We start from the raw sequence: 9323 nt of genomic DNA on the forward strand, positions 1-9323 counted from the left end.
TCAAAAAGCACTTTAAGATCAACGGTTGAAAATTAAAGATAGATAGTAACAGTAAAATACACAATCACACACAGGAGAGAAGCACATCTACACGCAATCATAACAGACTGTCACACGGGCACAAGGAACTATGCATCAGAAAAACTGACACACGCGTTGTTGTCTCAGCTTCAGAGTCAGTACCAGTGGGCACACACACTCTGATTGAGTTACCTTCTGGACTAGACATCTTCTGATCAAGAAGTATCATAGTCAGAGGTTCTGATCCATCTTCACTCTGGACAAAAGTCCATGTTTAGATTTTTCAGAATAAAATTAAATCTATCCTCTGCTAAGGGCTTTGTAAAGATATCTGCCCATTGATGGTCAGTATCAACAAACTTCAGAAGAAGTACGCCCTTCTGTACATAATCTCTAATAAAGTGATACTTTACCTCAATGTGCTTTGCCCTTGAATGCAAGATAGGATTCTTACTCAATGAGATTGCAGCAGTGTTATCACAATAGATTGGGATATTGCTCTCAAGGATCTGATAATCCTCCAGCTGATGTTTCATCCAGAGCATCTGAGTGCTGCATATTGCTGCTGAGATATATTCTGCTTCTGAAGTTGATAGTGCAATGGTTGATTGCCTCTTGCTTGCCCATGAGACTAGATTGCTTCCCAGAAATTGACAATTTCCAGAAGTACTTTTTCTCTCTGTTCTATCTCCAGCATAATCAGCATCACAATAACCTGAAAGCTTATACTCTGATGTTTTCTTATACATCAAGCCAAGGTTAGTGGTGCCTTTCAGATACCTTAGGATCCTCTTAACAGCAGTTAAGTGGGTTTCCCTTGGATCTGATTGGAAACGAGCACATAAGTGAACACTAAATAATATGTCTGGCCTAGATGCAGTTAAGTATAGAAGTGAACCTATCATGCCACGATAGAGCTTCTGACATACTTTACCACTTTTATCTTCTTTCTCCAGAATGCTTGTAGGATGCATTGGAGTCTTGGCCACTGTAGATTCCAGCATATTGAACTTCTTCAGAAGTTCTTTAGTGTACTTGCTCTGATGGATATATGTTCCTTCTGGTGTTTGATCAACTTGTATTCCCAGAAAGTACTTTAATTCTCCCATCATACTCATCTCAAATTCAGCCTGCATCATCTCAGAAAATTCTTTGCATAGAGATTGATTAGCAGAACCAAATATAATATCATCAACATAGATTTGCACAATTAAGATATCATCTTTATAAGTCTTGCAAAAAAGAGTTGTATCTACTTTACCCCTTACAAACTCATTCTCCAGAAGGAATGAGCTAAGTCTCTCATACCATGCTCTGGGAGCTTGCTTCAGACCGTAGAGTGATTTCTTCAATTTGAACACATGGTCTGGTTTCTTCTCATCTTCAAAACCTGGGGGTTGATGAACATAGACTTCCTCTGAGATATAACCATTTAGGAAGGCACTCTTTACGTCCATCTGATGTAGAACTATGTTGTGATTTACTGAGAAGGAGATCAACAGTCTGATTGCCTCCAGTCTTGCTACCGGAGCAAATGTTTCAGTGTAGTCTATTCCTTCCTGCTGGCTGTAGCCTTGAGCAACTAGCCTTGCCTTGTTTCTGACTACATCTCCTTTCTCATTCAGCTTGTTTCTGAATACCCATTTCGTTCCAATAACATGGACACTCTCAGGCTTCTTCACTAAGCTCCAAACATCGTTCTTGGAGAATTGATTCAATTCTTCTTCCATGGCCAGAATCCAATCCTTGTCCTGAAGAGCTTCATCTATGGACTTGGGTTCAATTAAGGACACCAATCGTTTCAGACTCAGCAAGGTCTCTTCAGAGGGTCTGAAGGCAGATCTGGTTCTGACTGGTTCGTCTTTGTTGCCCAGAATCAATTCCTTAGGGTGAGCTGCAGTGATTCTGCTCTTCTTCAGAGTTTGTGAGTTAGAGGGACCAGCTTCTTCCTCTGGTTCATCTTCCTCTGGCTCAACTTCCTCTGGAGCTTTGCCTTTGTCAGAAACATTAATGCTTAAATCTGCAAACTTTTCAACTAGCTTTGACTGGTCAGAGTGAAGCTTATCATCAAATCTAACATGAATAGATTCTTCAATAGTCTTAGCATCAGTATTATAAAATCTAAAACCTTTAGATCTATCAGAATAACCAAGTAATAGACACTTAGAAGACTTAGCATCAAATTTATGCAATCTATCCTTAGTATTGAGAACATAACAAACACAGCCAAAAGGATGAAAATAAGAAATGTTGGGTTTTATGTTCTTCCACAATTCATAAGGAGTCTTATTCAGAATTGGTCTCACAGAGATTCTGTTCTGAATGTAACATGCTGTATTTACTGCCTCTGCCCAAAAGTGCTTAGCCATGCCAGTTTCTTGGAGCATGGTTCTAGCCATCTCCTGAAGAGTTCTGTTCTTCCTCTCAACAACACCATTTTGTTGAGGAGTTCTGGGACAAGAGAAATCATGTGCAATTCCATAGGAATCAAACAGACTCTCAAACTTGTCATTCTCAAACTCTCCACCATGGTCACTTCTGACACGCACAATCCTACAAGCCTTCTCGTTTTGCACTTGAGCAATAAAGGTAGAGAACACAGCATGAGACTCATCCTTGCGGGTTAGAAACTTTACCCATGTCCAGCGGCTATAGTCATCAACGATAACCATCCCATATCTCTTGCCACCTATAGACTCAGTTTTCACTGGTCCAAAAAGGTCGATATGCAGAAGTTCCAACGGCCTTGAGGTTGAGACAACATTCTTTGCCTTGAAAGGGACTTTTGTGAATTTGCCTTTCTGACATGCTTCACAAAGAGCGTCTGAAGCGAACTTCAGATTGGGTAAGCCCCTGACAAGGTTTAGCTTGCTCAGCTGAGAAATCTTTCTCATACTGGCATGCCCTAACCGTCTATGCCATACCCACTGCTCTTCATTAACAGACAGAAGGCACTTCACATTCTGAGCCTCCAACTCAGATAATCTGATCTTATAAATGTTGTTCTTCCTCTTGCTGTTAAACAGAACAGAGCCATCGATCTGACTTACAGCCCGGCAGGACTTTTGATTGAATATAACATCATAACCCTTGTCAGCTAATTGACTTATAGACAATAAGTTATGTGTTAAGCCGTCTACCAATAACACATTATCAATGCATGGACTACTATCTACACAAATAGTACCAGTACCAACAATTTTACCCTTTTCATTTCCTCCAAAGCCAACTTCGCCTCCAGGCTTAAGTTTCAGCTCTCGGAACATACGCCTTTCTCCCGTCATGTGACGCGAGCATCCACTGTCCAGATACCATGATTGGTGTTTCAGTGGAGCTATCAAGGATATCTGCAACATAGATAATCTTGTCCTTAGGTACCCACTTTCTGGGTCCTCTTTTGTTAGTTACCCCAGAGGTTCTGATCACCTTGGGTGTCTCAACATGATATTTTAAAGGAATATTTGCATGATATTTAGTCATAGAGAAAGATCCCTTTTTAAGAGGGTGTTTAGCAACTTTAGCAGGTAAAGGATCAGGCAATATGGTACCAGAGGGAACAAAGCATTCATACAAGGATTTAGCTTTAGACACAGAGGGCTCATTTCTAATTGGTTTAGAATAGCCAATGCCATGCATTCCATTTCTGCTTACGCCATAGATCATTGAAGCCATTAAGCTTCTATCCACGCTTTTAGCTAGGAATCTTTGAAAAGACTTTTCATACTTAGATTCATTTCTACAATCAGAGGCATCACAGGCAACAATTTCTTCTAACTTAGCAATCTGGTTCTTAAGCACAGAGTTAGAATTGATCAAAGCATGATTATCATTTTTCAGATCAGAAATAATTTTCTCATGTTCAGAAGGAGTCTTGGAAACAGCAGATAAGTTCTTTTTCAGCTTTATGCTTAGACAATAAGGAGTTATACTTATCCATAATATCAGACAATGCATGTTTCAGTTCAGAGGTAGAGAAAGAAGCGAATACCTCGTTTTCATCGTCTGAGTTAGGATCTCCTTCTGATTCTGAGTCAGAGTCAACAGCTTCTTTTGACTCTGCTTCCTTGTCTTTGACAATTGCCATGAGTCCTTGGACTTCACCATCAGAGTCAACATCCTCTGACTCTGATTCATCAAATGTCACCATCAGACTCTTCTTCGTCTTGAAGTGCTTCTTTGGCTTCTTGTCTTTCTTCAACTTTGGACAATCACTTTTGTAGTGCCCAGATTCTTTGCACTCAAAACATGTGACTTCCTTGATTGAAGACTTCTTCTGGCCTGAGGACTCATACTTTCCTTTTGCCTTTCCAGAGCCTTTGAATTGCTCTGCCTGTGCTTCCAGATGCGGTTGAGTCTCTTGGAGATCAGAGTCAGCTCATCTTCATCAGAATCTTCTGATGCTTCTTCAGATTCCTCTTCTTCAGCTTGAAGAGCCTTTAACTTCTCAACCTTAGCCTTTTCAGATTTGGATTTCAAGGCTATGGACTTTTTCCTCAGATCTTGCATCTCTGAGCGCTTCAGCTCATGGCATTTCAAAATGCTGATGAGTTCTTCTAAACTCATATTCTCAACGTCTCTCGTGAGCTCTATTGAAGTCACCAAAGGCATCCAACTTTCAGGAAGACACCTAATGACCCTTATGACATGATCTTTTGTTGTGTAGCTCTTGTTGAGAGGTCGTATGCCAGCTACAAGCAACTGAAATCTGGAGAACATTTCTTCAATGGACTCATTTGGCTCCATGATGAAGGATTCATACTTTTGGATCAAAGACAATGCCTTTGATTCTTTGACTTTCTTGTTTCCTTCATGAGACATCTTCAGAGATTCGAAAATGCCTTTTGCAAACTCACGATCTGTAATCTTCTGGTACTCTTCATAGGAAATAGCACTTAGAAGAATTGCTCTTGCTTTGTGATGTTGTGAGTACAGCTTCTTTTGATCTGTAGTCATCTCTGACCTTGGGATCTTCTTGCCATCTGCATCAACTGGACGCTCGTAGCCATCCACAATAATATCCCAGAGATCTGCATCGAAACCCAGAAAGAAACTTTCCAGTCTATCTTTCCAATATTCGAACCTTTGACCGTCGAACATAGGAGGCTTTGCATTGTAACCATCTCTTTGAGTTTCACTGGTGGTGGCAGCCATTGTTTTTCACACCGGCCCGGATCACTGAACACTGTTAGGTGTGGTAATCAGAACTTGCGCTCTGATACCAATTGAAGGTATGAAAAACGGTAGAAAGGGGGGTTTGAATAACGTTTTCAGTATAAAACTTCCACCTTAAAGATTTTGACAAATCTTTCGAGAACTTAAGTGCAAAAGATAAGAGATAGAAAAGCACACAAGGATTTTATCCTGGTTCACTTGATAAATCACTCAAGCTACTCCAGTCCACCCGTTAAGGTGATTTCTTCCTTCTTAGAATGAAGGCAATCCACTAATCAGGTAAGAGTTACAACTGCACTTGAAACCTACAAGTGACTAACAATTACACTGACTTAGCTCACACTAAGATTCACTCTCTTAGTCTTCTCTAGGATCCGATCAACCTTGATCTCCTAAAGGAACTAAACAAACTGTTTATCAAAGAATCGTTTACAAGAGATTTGCTTCTAAAAAGCTAATAGTAAACTCAATGAATTTCAGATGAAAGAAAACTTAGAAGATTTTCGAATATGTCTTGCGTATGTGAATGCTTCTAGCTTCTAGCCGTTTCTTTCAGTCTTCAGCCTCTTTATATACTCCAAGGATTAGGGTTGAGCGATGCATGGGAAATGCTACCGTTGGAGGGCAGTTCTGGAAAATCCAGCTTCTGCTGTGGCTGAGAACGTTAGGTAGGTCGTCAGGAAGGTACACTTGCTTTTGTACTTGGATAGCGACTTGACCTTTAAACCTAGGAGACTTCTGATCAGGGGAATACTTCATATTGGAACTTGTGAAGCCGGTTGATCAGAGTCAGAGGGAAAGCACAGATCCTCTGACCATTGTATCTTCTGATTCTGAACTCAGAGGGAAGAACATGGCCTTCAGAGTTTCTTGCTTCTGGACTTCAGAGTTTCCACTATTCAGCTTCTGGATCTTCAGAGTCTTCTACACCATCAGAACATCTGAACCTTCAGTGTTTATTGGTTATCAGAACTTCTGGATCTTCAGAGCTTCTAGCGACTGAGTCCACATCAGAGTTTGTATAGCTTCAGAACTTCTGAAGCTTTTCCACTGTTCATACTGAACATGGTGAATGCGAAAGCGTTGCTTGGGTTACCCTTTATACACAGTGCTTCTGATTTGTGTGAGATTGAGTTGAGGTCAGAGCCTGTAAATAGCACACTCAGAAAAACACGTTAGAGTACCACAATTGTTCATATCAAAAGGTTAACTTGTAATCATCAAAACATAGAGTTGTACTACTCGATCAAAACTTGATCTTACATATTACACTCTCGGAAACTAACGGTTTCCCGGACTTATCCCCAGGATAGCCCAACAACGCATAGCTACTCCAACAGCACAAGAGCATCAACATACTCAACACTTCTCAGCTTCCTCAACGATTGGATCCGATGACACTTCTCGTTTTCCAAAGACTAAGATTTGCATCCGAAGCTTCCTTTCGAGTTTATTATCATTAATTGAAGATTTAGAGGTTGTTTAATGTCTTATGAGTTTTCTTTTCAAAATAATATCCTTTTTAGTCTTATCGCAAATCCTATAAGTTCTCGGGATCTCCCAATCCCCAAATGACACTAGAGAATGTCTCGATCCATGAAACACCATAACAAGGTCCGAATCTCATTCGTCCTATCAAACTTTCTCAAGACTCTCAAAATAAAATCGGCATGACCTGCCCGCTATTCTCACTTTTCAGAAACTCAGATTTCATTGCATAACCATAAATAACTCAGCACAATCAATCAACATGCCATATATCAACATATTAAGCAATAACCACATAACACTTAGCATATAAAGCATGCACCACACATCCTAGATTACCCACATAGCACATAACATGTAAGTCAATCTCAAAAACATTCAGTAGATGAATCATCTACATTGTCAGCCGAAGCCTCAGAAAACATTTTCCAATCACACACAATCCAGTGCATAAATAGTAAACAATGTCGAAAACATCGACCCTAAGCATTAACTAGAGATTCAGTGAGAAGCCCTCACCTGTAGATTCTCCAGGACGATCTCCTAACACTTGTTCACAATCAAAGGCTTGCTCCTCTGGGAATTCCTCAAAATCACCTTTAGAGCAAAACCACAGAAATACTATCAGAATCTATCGAAAACTAAGCTATCGATACTTACTAAGGTTACTCGAAGTAATCTATACTCTAAGGTACGATAATCTAGCGCGAAAGGACAAGTTTTCGGAAAAGGAAATTTCCTCCTCCCCCCTTAATAGGTTCGGCCACTTTAGGTAATTAGGGGACTCGATTTTTCTTCGATCAAACTTGGTTCCTATGCTATCATTAGCCGTAACTAAGGGTATTCTGAACTCGGAAAAATTATCGGATCAAAAACTGTCGCAGGGGTATTTTGGTCATGATTTTTAACTTAGGATTTTTAAAACTGAAATCCCAAAACCAAATTTGACAGGGACGTTACTAACGACGTTTATGACAACTAATCCTACTAGCACTAAGCTAAGGCGATAGTTTTCAGCCTAAGGGTTGAAGCTTTACTCCAAAAACTCCAAAAATGGGTATTTAAGGCTAAAATTGATTCCGGCGGAAATCCGGCGGCATAACGGAAAATCTAATCCGGCAGAAGTGATCTTGGGCACATAAGGAAGAGGTTTAGAATCAGAAATGAAACATTCAGGATAGTTTTGCAAAAACCCATAAACTATCAGCTCAGAAAAGTCTACAGAAAAGCTATGGAAAAAAGCGATCAGAGGTAAGGATTAGCGACTATACCTCGAAACCTTGAAGCAGCAACTGATTGATCGACGATCAAGCAAGGATTGAACAAAATCTCTTCCTCCTTCTTCTTCTTCTTGGCCGCGGGTTTGGGTGGGAAAAATGGTGGAAAATTTGTGTTTTTCTTCCTTTCTTGGCTATATATAGAGGTTGGCAAAACACGGTAGGTAAAATGAAAGTTTCGCGAATCTGATTTTTCCGGCGTCATTCTCCATGAATTCTAAGATAGGTTTTGGCGAAAGAATTCCAAAACTAAAAGAGGTCTCCTTGTATTTTTGGCAACTAATGCATAGTCGGTATAAATCTATTTTACCCGATAAGTTGCTTTTTGCATCGGATGTCGGAATGGAAAACTTCCTTATGAAGAAAGATTGAAATCATCAAGAGAAATGGAGTGTACGCGTGGTTAGAATATTTCATTTGAAGCCTCTGAATAGAAAAAGTCTTCATAGTCGGGTGATTCTAGGGTTTTTGAAATACCAGGGATTCGGTTTCGGCAAACTTCCGATGATTGGAATCGGACGTTCGTAGATCCTAGAGTTTCGCCTCGAACGATTGTGATATATGGAAAAAGAGAAGTTCTAACATTTCTCTGAAGATTTTTGGAATTAACTTCCGTCGTGCCTAAAAAGTGAAAACTAGCTATATACTAGGGTTTTCTGACCTAGGTTTAAGCGTAAAACGATCGTGCTATATCTTTTATCGATCATAATGCAATCCTTGAACTTTTCCTGAACTTTCTCCTTCATAAATATATTCCTTCCGATAAACTCTCGTTCAGGTTTTCCTTCACGATACGTCAAGCCTAATCGTAAATGGAAATCTCTTCCACTTATTCTAAGCTTAAAAAACTTGGGTCTCACATTACTACCCTTCAAAAAGAAAGTTTCGTCCTCGAAAACTTGAAGTAAGAGAAAGCTCGGGAATATCATTCCCTCCTAATTTCATCCAACTTACTAGCGGCGTTAAACACGCGTCCCAAAACCTGGGAACCACTACAACAAATTCACCTCAAAGGTGACCTACAAGACAATAACAACACTTAGATACTAGCAACCATGTTCAAATAACCTAGATACCTCCGCTCAAGCTAGTGCTATAGGCACCGAGATCCAAATCCTAACTTCAAGATTTTAATCCAGCTTAGTAAATCTCACTTAGTAATCTTTAGCACATTTCTCTGAAAATCCATATCAACAATCTCAAGTATTCAACTTATGTTAAAACTTTCTTTCTCCAACTTAATCATTCCCAAATCAATTCAACACTTAGTCACTCCAGCAAAAACACTTGGCAATTGTCCAAGTCTTACACATTCATGATAAAATTCATAGGCTTAAAATTCTAAACCTTTACCTAGTTTGCCCC

The sequence above is a fragment of the Lotus japonicus genome, chromosome 6, assembly GCF_012489685.1.
Source record: "Lotus japonicus ecotype B-129 chromosome 6, LjGifu_v1.2".
NCBI lineage: Eukaryota > Viridiplantae > Streptophyta > Magnoliopsida > Fabales > Fabaceae > Lotus > Lotus japonicus.